Below are 15,846 nucleotides of genomic sequence, written 5' to 3'. Positions count from 1 at the left end.
GGATAATTCTACCAATTAAAGCGCATATACAGTATGTAATATCCTCCTTCCGATTCCTAATGAAAATAAACCATGTTCACTGGTTAAGACTGACAAAACTGGAATTCGGCCTAGACCTATATTAGTTGACAATAGCTGCAAAGAGAAAATGCATCAGTCACACAATCAGGAGAGGGCAAAATTTCATTAAATTGTTTTCATGAGTATGAAATAGCCAATTATTTGTTTGGTAAAGGAAGGGGAAGATTATGAGCCATACAAGTCTAAAGAGAGTTGGAACCTGAGAGAGAGACTGAGAGAGAGAGAGGGCAGAGATTTTTCTTGCATTTGAATAAGCCTACTTTTTATTCCCCAACTTAGGAAGACTGAAAATGATAGGTAATATATATATATTTCATATATATATTATATATATCTATATATATATATATATAATCATCAACACACAATCATATATATATAATATATATATATATACTCACATATATATCGATATATATATATCATATGGATATATATATATATTATATATATGTGTCTAAATATATATTGTATTTTGATATATATATATATACCTGGGCATATATATATAGCCAGTTTTCCCCAACTTCCCGACTCAGAGAATGACCCAATAGACAAATTTATTCCAATTTTTTTTTCATTCAAATGAATAGGCCTTTTGCAATTTTTATTGTAAATGTTGTTAAAATGATAAAATACTGACTCACGTGTGTGTATATATATATATACATATGGATATATATATATATATATATATATATATATATAAGTCTAATATATATTGGAACACACATATATATACTGTATATATATATATATATATATATATATATATTATATATGTATATATATATATACCCAATATATATATATATATATATATATTATATATATATATATATACATATATATATCATCAACATATATATATATATGTGGAATATATATATATATATTCTATATATATATATCTTCTTTTTCTTTTAACGTGCTTTTTTCCCATTTTTGTATGGGGTAAGCACTGTGCCTTCTTTGAAGGACTTTTTGATTTGGCTTTGGGGTAGACCTGTGGTCTCCGATCCTGCCCTGCCTTACATCGCTTGCATACCAGCGTATGTTTTCATGTATCATACCCGACCCAACGCCCTTTCTTCCCAGCAGCAACAGAAGTTCATTGCGCGGGTAGGGCCTTCGAGACGTGTGAGATGTTTGTTATGTTTTTACAAGGTGTTGTAGTGGCTTTGTTTTAAATGTTGTATTTAGTCTGTAACACCCATTTGCTTTTTAAGGAAACCTATCTAGATTACATATATAATCCCGGGATGTCTATACATAGTCAAAGTGTTGCCTCTCTGATCAACTGCACCTGCCTGGGCAAGCTAATTTGAACCAGTGTTTTCCCCATATATATACTCATAATATAATATATAATATATATATCGATATTATCCCTTCTGAGTGGGATATAAATCATAATATACAATATATATATATAATATATAAATTTCTGACTATCGGGATCGAATATATATATATATATATGGATATATATATATATTATATGGGCCATACAAGTCTATATATATATTGGAACCTATATATATATATATGCATATATATATATATATGGGCATATAACTGCTTGCATATATATATATTTATATATATATACTCATATAATATACAATGTATTATATATATATATATATATATATATATATATATATATATATATATATAATATATATATATATATCATATGATATATATTATACTCTATATATATCTATATATATTTCTGACTCACGGTGGATATATATATATATATATATTTATATATATATATATATATATATATATATATATGAAATATATATATTGGGTATGGGGATATATATATATATATATATATATATATTTATATATATATATATATATATATATATATGTATAGTTATATATATATCCAGATAGAGAGAGAGAGAGAGAGAGAGAGAGAGGCCCAGAGAGAGAGGGGAAATTTACTCCAATTTTTTCATTCAAATGAATAGGCCTTTTGCAATTTTTATTGTAAATGTTGTTAAAATGATAAAATACTATTTCATTCCAAATGATGTGTATATATATATATATATATATATATATATATATATATATATATATATATATATATATAATATATATATATATATATATACACATATATATATACTGTATATATATATATATATATATATATAGAAATCATCAACACACAATCACGTGTGGAACAGAAATAAATTTCTGACTCACGTCGGGATCGTTCCAAGGTCTCTCAGGTGGAAAGCAAGGGCGTTACCCACTGGGCCATACAAGTCTAAAAAAGTCGGAACCTGAACAACTGCACCCAGGAATTATCTGGGCAAGCTAACTGCTTGCATACCAGATTTTCCCCAACTTCCCGACTCAGCAATGACCCAATGGACAACATTTCATTCGAATTATCCCTTCTGAGTGAATAAGATAGAAATCATCAACACACAATCACGTGTGGAACAGAAATAAATTTCTGACTCACGTCAGGTTCCATCGAACCCAGGTCTCTCAGGTGGAAAGCAAGGGCGTTACCCACTGGAGCCATACAAGTCTAAAAAGAAGTCGGAACCTGAGAGCAACTGCACCCATTTATTACCTGGGCAAGCTAACTGCTTGCATACCAGCGATTTTCCCCAACTTCCCGACTCAGCAATGACCCAATGGACAACATTTCATTCGAATTATCCTTCTGAGTGAATAAGATAAAATCATCAACACACAATCACGTGTGGAACAGAAATAAATTTCTGACTCACGTCAGGATCGAACCAGGTCTCTCAGGTGGAAAGCAAGGGCGTTACCCACTGGGCCATACAAGTCTAAAAGAAGTCGGAACCTGAGAGCAACTGCACCCAGGAATTACCTGGGCAAGCTAACTGCTTGCATACCATTAGTTTTCCCCAACTTCCCGACTCAGCAATGACCCAATGGACAACATTTCATTCCGAATTATCCCTTCAGGTGAATAAGATATGAAATCATCAACACACAATCACGTGTGGAACGAAATAAATTTCTGACTCACGTCGGGATCAAAACCCAGGTCTCTCAGGTGGAAAGCAAGGGCGTTACCCACTGGGCCATGTAAGTCTAAAAGAAGTCGGAACCTGAGAAAACTGCGAGGAATTACCTGGGCAAGTCTAAATTTATTTCTGTTCCACACGTGATTGTGTGTTGATGATTTCATCTTATTCACTCAGAAGGGATAATTCGAATGAAATGTTGTCTATTGGGTCATTGCTGAGTCGGAAGTTGGGGAAAAATGTTGCTGGTATGCAAGCAGTTAGCTTGCCCAGGTAATTCCTTTTATGCAGTTGCTCTCAGGTTCCAACTTCTTTTAGACTTGTATTTTCCAGTGGGTAACGCCCCTTGCTTTCCACCTGAGAGACCTGGGTTCGATCCCATCGTGAGTCAGAAATTTATTTCGTTCCACACGTGATTGTGTGTTGATGATTTCATCTTATTCACTCAGAAGGGATAATTCAATGAAATGTTGTCCATTGGGTCATTGCTGAGTCGGGAAGTTGGGGAAAACTCACGGTATGCAAGCAGTTAGCTTGCCCAGGTAATTCCGGGTGCAGTTGCTCAGGTTCCAACTTTTTAGACTTGTATGGCCCAGTGGGTAACGCCCTGCTTTCCACCTGAGAGACCTGGGTTCGATCCTGACGAGTCAGAAATTTATTTCTGTTCCACACGTGATTGTGTGTTGATGATTTCTATCTTATTCACTCAGAAGGGATAATTCGAATGAAATGTTGTCCATTGGGTCATTGCTGAGTCGGGAAGTTGGGGAAAACTCGCTGGTATGCAAGCAGTTAGCTTGCCCAGGTAATTCCTTGGGTGCAGTTGCTCTCAGGTTCCGACTTCTTTAGACTTGTATGGCCCAGTGGGTAACGCCCTTGCTTTCCACCTGAGAGACCTGGGTTCGATCCCGACGTGAGTCAGAAATTTATTTCTGTTCCACACGTGATTGTGTGTTGATGATTTCTATCTTATTCACTCAGAAGGGATAATTCAAATGAAATGTTGTCCATTGGGTCATTGCTGAGTCGGGAAGTTGGGGAAAACTGGCTGGTATGCAAGCAGTTAGCTTGCCCAGGTAATTCCTTGGGTGCAGTTGCTCTCAGGTTCCGACTTCTTTTTTAGACTTGTATGGCCCAGTGGGTAACGCCCTTGCTTTCCACCTGAGAGACCTGGGTTCGATCCCGACGTGAGTCAGAAATTTATTTCTGTTCCACACGTGATTGTGTGTTGATGATTTCTATCTTATTCACTCAGAAGGGATAATTCGAATGAAATGTTGTCCATTGGGTCATTGCTGAGTCGGGGAAGTTGGGGAAAACTCGCTGGTATGCAAGCAGTTAGCTTGCCCAGGTAATTCCTTAGGTGCAGTTGCTCTCAGGTTCCGACTTCTTTAGACTTGTATGGCCCAGTGGGTAACGCCCTTGCTTTCCACCTGAGAGACCTGGGTTCGATCCCGGCGTGAGTCAGAAATTTATTTCTGTTCCACACGTGATTGTGTGTTGATGATTTCTATCTTATTCACTCAGAAGGGATAATTCGAATGAAATGTTGTCCATTGGGTCATTGCTGAGTCGGGAAGTTGGGGAAAACTCGCTGGTATGCAAGCAGTTAGCTTGCCCAGGTAATTCCTTAGGGTGCAGTTGCTCTCAGGTTCCAACTTCTTTTAGACTTGTATGGCCCAGTGGGTAACGCCCTGCTTTCCACCTGAGAGACCTGGGTTCGATCCCGACGTGAGTCAGAAATTTATATATATGTTCCATATATATGTATATGATATATATATCTATTCACTACTGAAGGGATATATCGATATGATATATATATATATCTTCTTTTCTTTTTTAACGTGCTTTTTCCCATTTTTGTATGGGGTAAGTTACTTGCCTTCTTTGAAGGACTTTTTGATTTGGCTTTGGGTAGACCTGTGGTCTCGATCGGCTGCCCTGCCTTACATCGCCCCGGTAGCGTATGTTTCATGTATCATACCCGACCCAACGCCCTTTCTTCCCAGCAGCGAGAAGTTATATTTCTGGTCCAGGCGTGATTGTGTGTTGATGATTTCTTATGTTTTTCACTCAAAGGTGTTGTAGTGGCTGTTTTTGTGTCATATTTGAGTCTGGGAAGTTGGGGAAAACCCATTTGCTTTTTAAGAAAACCTATCTTGATTACATATATAATCCCGGTGCATGTCTCAGGTTCCAAAGTGTCTGCCTCTCTGATCAGTCCAGTGGGATTTGAACCAGCCCACCACCTGAGAGACCTGGGCTGCTGCTGTAACCTTCATTGAGTCAGAAATTTATTTATATATATGATTGTATATTATATTTATATATATATATATATATATATATATATATATATATATATATATATATATATATATATATATAAATCATCAACACACAATCACGTGTGGAACATAAATAAATTTCTGACTCACGTATATATATGTATATAGGTCTCTCAGGTGGAATAGCATATATTATCCATGGGCCATATATAATCTAAAAGATATATTGGAACCTGATAACTGCATATATATATTACCTGGGCAAGCTAACTATTGCATACCATGTATTTTCCCCATATATATATAATACCCATATATACATATATTTCATTCAATTATATTCTAGTGAATAAGATTCAATCATCAACACACAATCACTGAACAGAAATAAATTTCTCTCGATATCGAAACATTGTCTCTCAGGTGGACAAGGTAGCGTTATGTATGCTAGAAATACCTGAAAACCCAGTTAGTGAACCTGACAATGGATGGAAATATACTATAACTGCTTAACATCCATTATTTTCTGCTCATTCCTAAACTCAATGCTGAATGATATAAATAAATATTCATTCGAATTATCGCTACACACACAATACACACAAATCATATATATACAATCACGTGTGGAACAGAAATAAATTTCTGACTGTGTGTGATCGTGTGTGTCTCTCAGGTGGAAAAGCAAGGGCGTTATCCACTGGGCCATTCATAAAATCATAAACATTTGGAACTACATCGCAACAAAACAATACAAAGACACGAAAAAGAGGTTGTAATCAAAGAGTCTACGCAGATCAAACAAAAATGAATGATGGTCTTTCAATAATTTGTCCCATTGTGGGTAAATTAAAAAATCACATCTGGGTGTCACGTGTGGAATAAAATAAATTTTTGAATTCCTTCATGAAATTACGTGAATAGCGGTAATATTCAAAATAGCACGGTTATACTGTTGTGCCATACATGAAGCTGTCTAAAAGGTGAAAGGAACAGCCAACTGCAACAACATTGGATTACCTGGGCGATGCATGGCAATAGTACTGCAATTTTCTCTTCTTCGAATACACTGCATATTTAACAATTTTTCTTGAGCATACCTTCTTGTAATAGTTCAGTGATCATCAACAATTTCAATCAGTATTTTGCCAACAGAAATATTGACCAAAAGCCTGAGACCTCATTGAGGTTCCGTCATCCTCTGTCTTGATGACATGTAAAGGCATAAAGGCGTTATCCACTGGACCATTTTTTAATTTAAAAAGTTGGAACGACTCTTAGATAGAATAAATATTGGCTAAAAACTAAGCATACCAGCAATTTTGACTGCCCGAAAGGAAAAATGTACCTAAAAGACAACCATTTCAAAATCAAATTACCTTCTGGTAATAAGATGCCTCATCGTTCACAATCACGTGTGGAACAGCAATCGAATTTCTGACTATAGTGGTTAACATCATTAAAAGTTATTTTTCCAGTTTACGGGTGTAGGTATAATTTCGGTATAATAATAAAGTTATTTTTGATGTTCATGCAACGATATCTGCATGACGAAAGATGGAATAAGGCGGGAGTTTTCACGAATTTGTGACAATTCTTGAGGATTTTGGAATTTAGTACGTTATTGCCATGGATGCTGTAACAGACAAGATTAGCTTTTACTGTTTCCCTAAAGATTTCAAAATGTGTAGGAAGTGGATGAACATCTGCAGATGAAGTGACCGTATGAACAGCAAAAACGCAAAAGTGTGTTCGGTTCATTTTTAACAGTGATTATGCAAGAAACCTCAAACATGAATTGCTTAATTATTGCCCTGCAAATGCAAGAAAATTGAAGGATGATGCCAAACCGAACCAACGTTTACCTCTGCATGATAGTGCCACTGTTGATTCACGTATTTAACATCTTGACTCTAGTTTGGTTTAGTCTACCTGTTAAATTTAAAATTGTGGATATATGTATCATCTATATGCTTATTTGAATACCTTTATCAATTAGAGTTCAAATTTCTATCTTATTCCATTCCTAATGCAAGTAAATCATATTTGACTAGTTAAGTCATTGATGAGTCAGGAATTAGGCCTAGACCTTATGCAAGCAGTTAAGAATACAGGTAATTCAGGGCAGTTGCTCTCAGGGATATACTGTACTATGGATAGTCAACCTGAGAGACCTGGGTTCGATCATGAAAATTTTTGAAATCTGTTTTCATTGTGTGTTGATGTTTCCTCTTATTTGTCAGAAGGGAAAGAGGAACAAATATTTCTATTGAGTCATTGCTGAGTCAGAGAGAGTTGGAAAACTCGAGGTATGCAGAATGAGAGGAGAGCGTAATTCCTTGGAATGAACCAGGTTTATAAGGTTCCAATTCTACCAATTAAAGGCATATACAGTATGTAATATCCTTCTTTCCATTCCTAATGAAAACCCATGTTCACTGGTTAAGATTGACAAAATTGGAATTCCCTAGTGATATATTTGTTGAGAATTTCTGCAATTCACTCAGAATGGATAATTCAGCATGAAATGTTGTCTATTGGGGATTGAGAGTCAAAAGTTTCATTAGAATTGTTTTCATGGTATGCAGCCAATTATTTGTTTGCCCAGGGGGAAGATTATGAGAGAGAGAGAGAGAGAGGTTCCAACTTCTTTTAGAGAGAGATAGAGCAGAGTGGATAACGAGAGATTTTCTTGCATTTGAATACCTGGGTTTATTAGGGGTTAGGTGATCAAAATTTATGATATATATATATATATATATATATATACTAGAGCCCAGAGAGAGAGTGCTGCTGGAGAGAAAGAGAGCTGGGGTTTCAGTAATACATGGAAATTTACCGGTTCAGTTCCAAATTTTTTCGATGTCAAATGAATAGGCCTTTCGAATTTTTATTGTAAATCAAAGTCCTTAAAATGATGAAATACCCATATAAAAATGGGTATAAAAAAGCACGTTAAAACAAGAAGAAGATATATATATATATATATATATATATATATATATATATATATATATATATATATATATATATATATATATATATATATATATATATAAATACATATATATATTTATATATATATACACATATATTTATAATATATATATATATATATATATATATATATATATATATATATATATATATATATATCCTTCGTGCATGTCTCATGAAACGTCTCCTGTAACCGATGATTTTGAGAATGAGGAAGATGTCATAGGAAATTTAATGGAAGGAGAACCAGAATCTTTGATAGAAAATAAGTCTAAGTTATGTCGGAGGATTCATAGCACATTAGTTTAGGCATAAGTATCCATCTTTAGGTTCAGTTGATACAGATGGAACAAGTGACGATTGGATCTCATAGGTAAAGAAAAAAATATTATTTAGGCCTTTTGTACCATTTCAAAAAGTTCTGCAACATATGGAAGAGTTATTCAAAACTCTCCATGGAGAAACGTTGAAGCCAGGAATCGTGGCAGTATGTATCCAGTCTTTTAGATATTTTCAGGGACAAAAATGTTGATGTTTCGGAGGATATAATTAGTTATTTTATTAGATGCCGAATTTATCTTATAATGAAAATTTCAAACTCAAAAGGGTAACAAACATTGCGAAGTAAAGGTAATAAAAAATGAAAAAATGGTTCAGTAATTTTTGATAAACATTTGATAAAATTATAATAAGGGAGTGTTAAATGAAATATAAATTAAGTTTCTATTATCTTCTTAATTGCCTTTTCTTTTGGTTTTCATTTCCAGTGTTCAGTTTTTATTTTATATGCAAGTTTATGAAGGAATAATTATAATATTAACAAAAACAATGCTACGAACTCAAAGAGGCTCCAGTAAGTCATATAAACGCTCAGCTCTTAAGCAAGTCAAGTGACGTCACTGAGCACAGCCATCCTCCCGCAGTAACTCACCTTATCTTCTTACATCTTGAAGGAAATCGTGTGATCTGGAAAGGTTGTTAGCATAGGTCTACGTGTAACCTGGACTACTCTGGTGAGATAAAATGTAATTACTGAAAGCCTATCGTTCGTTTGTTTTCGAGATAAGTAAACGGATACAAGCTCGTCTTTCTTGTAATTAAATAGGTTTATTATCGTTACAAATCGGCCTGTTTATGACAAAGTGTGAAAGGTCTTGTATGTATAAACATTCAAATATGTTACTGAAAAATAGTTTGAGCCACACATATGCGCATGTGCCACATAGTTACCGTAGGTGGCCAGACGAGTTGAAACCGACTATTGTGGCAGTCTGGCAGAGTCAGGCAGACGTTAGCACATTTGTTTCCTAATTGTGATCGTTAGTGGTTAGTCAGCCAGCGCCGCCAGATCGTTAAGGGAAGTTCCAGCGCCGTCAGTGTCAAGGGACGACATTTGGGCAATCTTAAATTTTTTTTTCATGTTAACATTGTTACCACTCATGATGTATCGGTAGTGAATCTATAGTTTGCATTATGGTGTTTCAAATGCCTAAACACTTGCTCCAGATATGGTTAAGCTGTGTGCACTACGCATGTGCTACCAGGCTACATTGAGAGACAGACAGAAAGAATTCCCTTTAAATTTGTCGTCTTTTGATTTGTATTCAAGATAATTAGAACAATCATGTAATTAGATATGCAAATAGGAAGTCATAATGCTGCAAGCATAACACGAAACGGAAAGTACGCTAATTATGCGTGTGTAAAGGAATTAAAGGAAGAGAGCAAAGAACTCAGGTTTATTTATTTATCTATTTACTCGTATTTTTGGCTACTTTTAATGACCCTAATAATTATATGGCCAAGTACTTAATGTTCTTTAATATGAAACTGTTACGTACTCTCTCTCTCTCTCTCTCTCTCTCTCTCTCTCTCTCTCTCTCTCTCTCTCTCTCTCTCTCTCTCTCTCTCTGTACTTTTTCTTCTTCATCTTCTTTCAATACAAACCTCTGAACTTAGGCGTTCTCTGTGACCAGATTATTTAATGTACACCACCTGGATCTTCTATGACTTCATGCAGCTTACCCTCCACAGTTTAACCTACTAGCACTTGCCTTTTCAATAAGTGCCGCCTTCAAACAGTTCACCCTTCAAACACTTTACCTTTCAAACAGTTCACCCACTAAGCAGTTCACCCTTCAAACAGTTCACCAAAAAACCGCAAAAGGACTAACCTTGTACAGTACCGAGAAATTCTCACGTCGACAATTATTCAGAGTTCGTGTTACGTTCGCCCACTTTTCCTATATTGAGTCAGTCATCACCCAACCGCAAAAACTCATGTAATATGTTATTGTTGTAAACTGGCTATCAATCGTGGTCGATGATCTTTGTTGTTAGACGCCAGCGGAATTTTAAAATCAATCTGTTAATCAATCATGACCTGTTTCTATGTACTGGAACCCCTCGACTTGGGACCACCTTGACGTGGTGAGGGGGCTCTTGAACCCCAGGAATTTGTTCCCGGGTTTGAGTCCGAGAGTCCCAAATATCATTATATATTTCTTTGGAATAATTTTTTGGGAATTTTCCAGTTTTGCTAAAATTTGTTGGGCCTGATAAACAGGAAAAGATATCATACCTCGGAATGGGCTTATATCCGAAGCTAAATAGTGGGAACTGTGGTAGGACCTTCAACTACCCGATAATGTTTGGACCTGAGAGATATCAGATTGATAGCTCAAAGGCGGAACTATTCATTAGGGCTGGACCACGGGTTCCAGGGGGTTCTGGTTCTGGGGATAGGACTCTCGGCATTCTATCCTGTTTGCCCATAACATGATTAGGTGGGGATGATTGTATTCTTGTAATACTCTCAGTCCTAGCAAGCGAGTTTGGCTTACACTTGGGACACCTTAATCATGTTGTGCCATCCCCTGTGGGGTAGGGTAGGGACGCGGACATTTAGGAGTCGGTTCTCACTTGTGCCATTGGTGGAAGAATAAACTCCATGAAAGGCTGATGATATCATTTTAAGGTTTTCAGATTTATTTATTTTTTTATACTTTAATCTTCATGAGTAGTAGTCATAAAGATCAAGTACATCTGGGCCCTTTGATGGTACCGACTCGGCACAGTTTACGACCGCTGAAACCTCCTCTGACAACCTTTGTTTAGAAAAATCTAAAAAAAAAAAAAAAAAAAATCCTAATGTAACCACACTGGAACCCTATGCTCCAGTACAGAGCAAACTCGAAAAAAAGTAAATATCGTCTGAACCCAACCTTGACTCATTTCGATTCCCTTTTTGGGAGTGGAAGTAGGTCAAGGTTTCTAACCTGGGAAACAGAATGGAAAATGTCAGCCCTAAAATTAGAAAATTACCTATTAAACAGACATTCAACGGCAGAAATGTCGTTTAGATGGATAAAAGAAAAGACGTGCCTTATAGAAGCTATAACAAAGTGTCAGTCTGAGAACTGTATATCTATAACAACAATAGATAATATAAATATAAAAATTAAAAAACATGACACTATGAACAGCATTCAGAGTACCATTGTGCTTCCTGAGAACCGTGACGAACCAATCGAAAAGAGTATTCTCTTGGAGTTTCTTTAAAAAGATGTCCCAGAGTCCAAGATTGTGAGGTATATAATATACCGAGTAAACAAAGAAATAAGCAAATGTTAAAAATCGCAAAAATAAAGTTTGAGGGTCAAGATCTACCTCAAAAAATAGGAACTTTAGGCCAAAACAGAGAAATACAGACCCCATGTCCCAAAGCCACTACAGTGAATATGGGCATGCAAAGAAATATTGTCGAAACGAACCTGTTTGTGCGTATTGTGGATCTGAAGAACATGCCACACAATGGCATTGCAGTGAACCAAAGTGTGTGAACTGTGGGCAGAATCATCATGCAAGATCCAAAAAATGCATGTATTACACATACGATGCGGAATTGAAAATGCTACCGGAAAGGACAGGGATGTCTATTAGAGTGGCTAAATTAGAATTGAAAGTGAGAGGAATTCAAGATCGTTCTAAGAAACTTACATATGCCTTGATAACAAGCACTAATAATGAAACAAAAATACATAAAGACAGAGGTAACAAAACGCAGGAAAATAAATCTCAAGAAGTTAATGCTTTACAGAAAAAAACTAAAATGATTAGGATCAAGAAACAGGTACAAAGGATGTGGGTAACATTTTATCAAATTCATTTGAAATGTTAATGCAAATAGGATTGCAAGAAGATACTACTATAGAAGTAACAGAGGAAAGTCGTGATGGACTGGAAATTAAAGATAAAAAGAGACCTTTGAAGAGAACACCACCCAAAACGAAAAAACCAACTATTATTAGAACAACATCATTTAAACCAAAGACAAAGTATATAAAAAAAGAACAAAAACAAGCTAAGAATATACCTTTATCTCCTAAAATAATAGTAAAACCTATGGATGCAGATATCAAAACACTGAAGAGGTGGAAGAGAGCCATACCATAGACAACAATGATTATGCCAAGGGAGAAGAGATTACTGTACTCCATCACCAATAATTGGTACAAGAAGAGCAAATAAATAAGAAATGTACATGAAAACACATGTGGATGTAATGATTGTTTTGTTGAATTATGCAATAATAACAAAAATATAACAAAACATGGTTTAACAAACATTTTAAGAAATTTTACGAAATACAGAAGAAAAGAAAGCACGGACTTGAGTACCCATGAAAAAGGTTGCATGTGCATTGAGTAATTAGTATATTATAAAGAATAACAAATTAATTTCGTGAGTAAATTATTAGAAAAAATCCAAGTTGATAATACAAAAAACGATAGCAAAACTCGACCACTATAACATAATATTTTCAATGGCTATATTATACAATGGAACGTAAAGTAAATGGTCTACAGACCAGATTACACACAGGAGAAATACAAAAGTTACTAAAAGAATATGAACCAATAATATTATGTTTACAACATGTCAACAAAACGATATCAACAATAGGTAAATATGCCTTAGCATCAACATCACGAGAGGAAGAAGGAAATTTAGGTACAGCCATATGTGTACATGACAAAGAAGTTTAAGACAAAGTACATGTAGACATTGCTGACTTGCAAATGTCAGGTATTAAAATCCGAATAGAAAACGATAATAATGTAATTTATGATTCATACAACCAACCTAGTAAAAATTACGATACTGATAAATTTAAAGAATTACTTAATGCCAAAGAACCTACATTAATAGTAGGCAATTTTAATGCTCACAACCCAATGTGGGACTATAGTTGTACAAATTCAAATAGAGCAAAAGTAAAGTAGAAGAATTCGTGGATTCAAATGACATGTGCTGTATAAATGATGACGAAATCAGCACATATTATTCAAAAACACATGGAACATTTTCCTCAGTAGACTTAACTCTATGTGCCTCAAGTATAGTGGTCAGATTATATTGGAATACAGTTGATGACTTGTACACCAGTGATCATTTCCCAATATTAATTTCCTTCTTACAAAACAATCCTGCAAAACATGTCCCCCACTATAACATTTATAAAGCAGATTGGGAACGATATGAAATGCACACTAGGAATATCCCAACATTTGAATATTTAAAAGACCATAAAAAAGCAAATAAATTTCTTGTTTATTTCACTAAAAATGCTGCTGACAAAGCAATACCAAAATCAAAATCTCATCCAACAAAACACAAAGTTCCATGGTGGTCTGATAAGCTAACAGAATTAATAAATATAAAATACTAGGTAGGGAGATGATTAGATAATTTAAATAAAAAAAATCAACAAAATTAATAAAACATTACTGATATTAGAAGGAAATTTACGAAAACTGACTATATTATTATTAGAAATTGATACATTAAAACCTCCATATAACAAAATATCTGCAAAATTTAAAAAAGCAGTAATTCAAGGAAGAATCATTTCATGGAGGAAATGTGTATCAGATCTCTCTAATAATATTCCTATGCAAAAAATATGGGAAAAATTCAGGAAAATAAGTGGTACGCATGTTAAACCACCTAGACATGCCATATTAAAAGATGGAAAAAGAATACTTGACCCAAAAGAAATAAGTAATCAAATAGGAGAAAACTTGGCAAATGTAAGTAGTGATAATAATTTAGATGAACACTTCCGCACAAAGAAAAATAATATTGAATTAATAACAATAAATTTTTAAACAATAGAAGATATGTATTATAATAAGAAATTTAATATGTCAGAGTTGGAATATGCTGGAGGTGACAATATTTGTTTTGAAATTATCTGCCACTTAGCACCTTTGGGAAAGTCATACTTATTACAGTTTTATAATCACTTATGGCTTCGAAATTTATTATCCCCAACCTGGAAAGGATCCTAGTAATGTAAATAATCAATGACCAATTTCTTTAACAAGTTACTTATGCAAATTACTAGAGAAAATGGTAAATGCTCGAATAACATGGCACATTTGAGAAAATAAAATTTTGACTCCCACTCAGTTCGGGTCACATTGTAACGGATCTACATTGGATTCTCTATATAACTTTGAAGATCATATACAAAGAGAATTTGAACGAAAACAAATTAGTATATCTTTTTTTTTTTTTGGACATTGAAAAGGCATATGTTACTACATAGATATATGCAATATTAAAAATGTTACATAAAAACAACATCCAAAACTTTCTGACTGCACTTTTCAAGTGAGGACTGATGATATATTGAAAAGTATATTTCCGCTTGAAAATGGTGTTCCACAAGGAAACATCCTCAGTGGCACAATGTTTGCTTTAGCAATAAATGATATCAGTAAAAATCTACCTATTGGAATTAAAAGTAACTTGTATATGGATGATTTTGCCATATATTATTCAGCATCTCGAATAAAACGTGCAGAACGAATCATAAACAAAAGTATAATAAAAATAGATGAATGGGCCTCATCTGTAGGCTTTAAATTTTCCATACATAAAACTCAAGCAATCGTGTTTTACAAAAATAAAAAGTGGAAAATGGGTGAAGAAATAGATTTAAAAATCATAAACCACAGTATATCAAGTAGCCAAACAGCAAAATTTTTGGGATGAGTATTTGATACTCACTTGAACTGGAAAGCCCACATAGCATACAAGAAATCAAAATGTAAAAGAGCATTAAACCTAATTAAAAAAACTATCGAACCTATTTGGGGAGCCGATAGACATACCATTACTGTACTGTACAAAGCAACAGTGCTGTCTATCAATGATTATGGAAGTGAAATATATGGCTCGGCATCAGACACAACGCTGAAAACGTTAGACCCAGTTCATAATGAAGACCTTAGAATATGTTCAGGAGCCTTTAGATCATCACCAAACTCATCTTTACAAGTTGAATGTGGTGAGCTACCTCCCTCTCTCCATTGAGAGCTAGTAACAATGAAGAGTGCTCTGAGAATTCAGACAAATGATTCTCCAACCAA

The sequence above is a fragment of the Macrobrachium rosenbergii genome, chromosome 7 (assembly GCF_040412425.1).
Source record: "Macrobrachium rosenbergii isolate ZJJX-2024 chromosome 7, ASM4041242v1, whole genome shotgun sequence".
NCBI lineage: Eukaryota > Metazoa > Arthropoda > Malacostraca > Decapoda > Palaemonidae > Macrobrachium > Macrobrachium rosenbergii.
The sequence above is the reverse complement of the archived record's forward strand: the minus strand, read 5'-3'. Positions refer to the sequence as shown.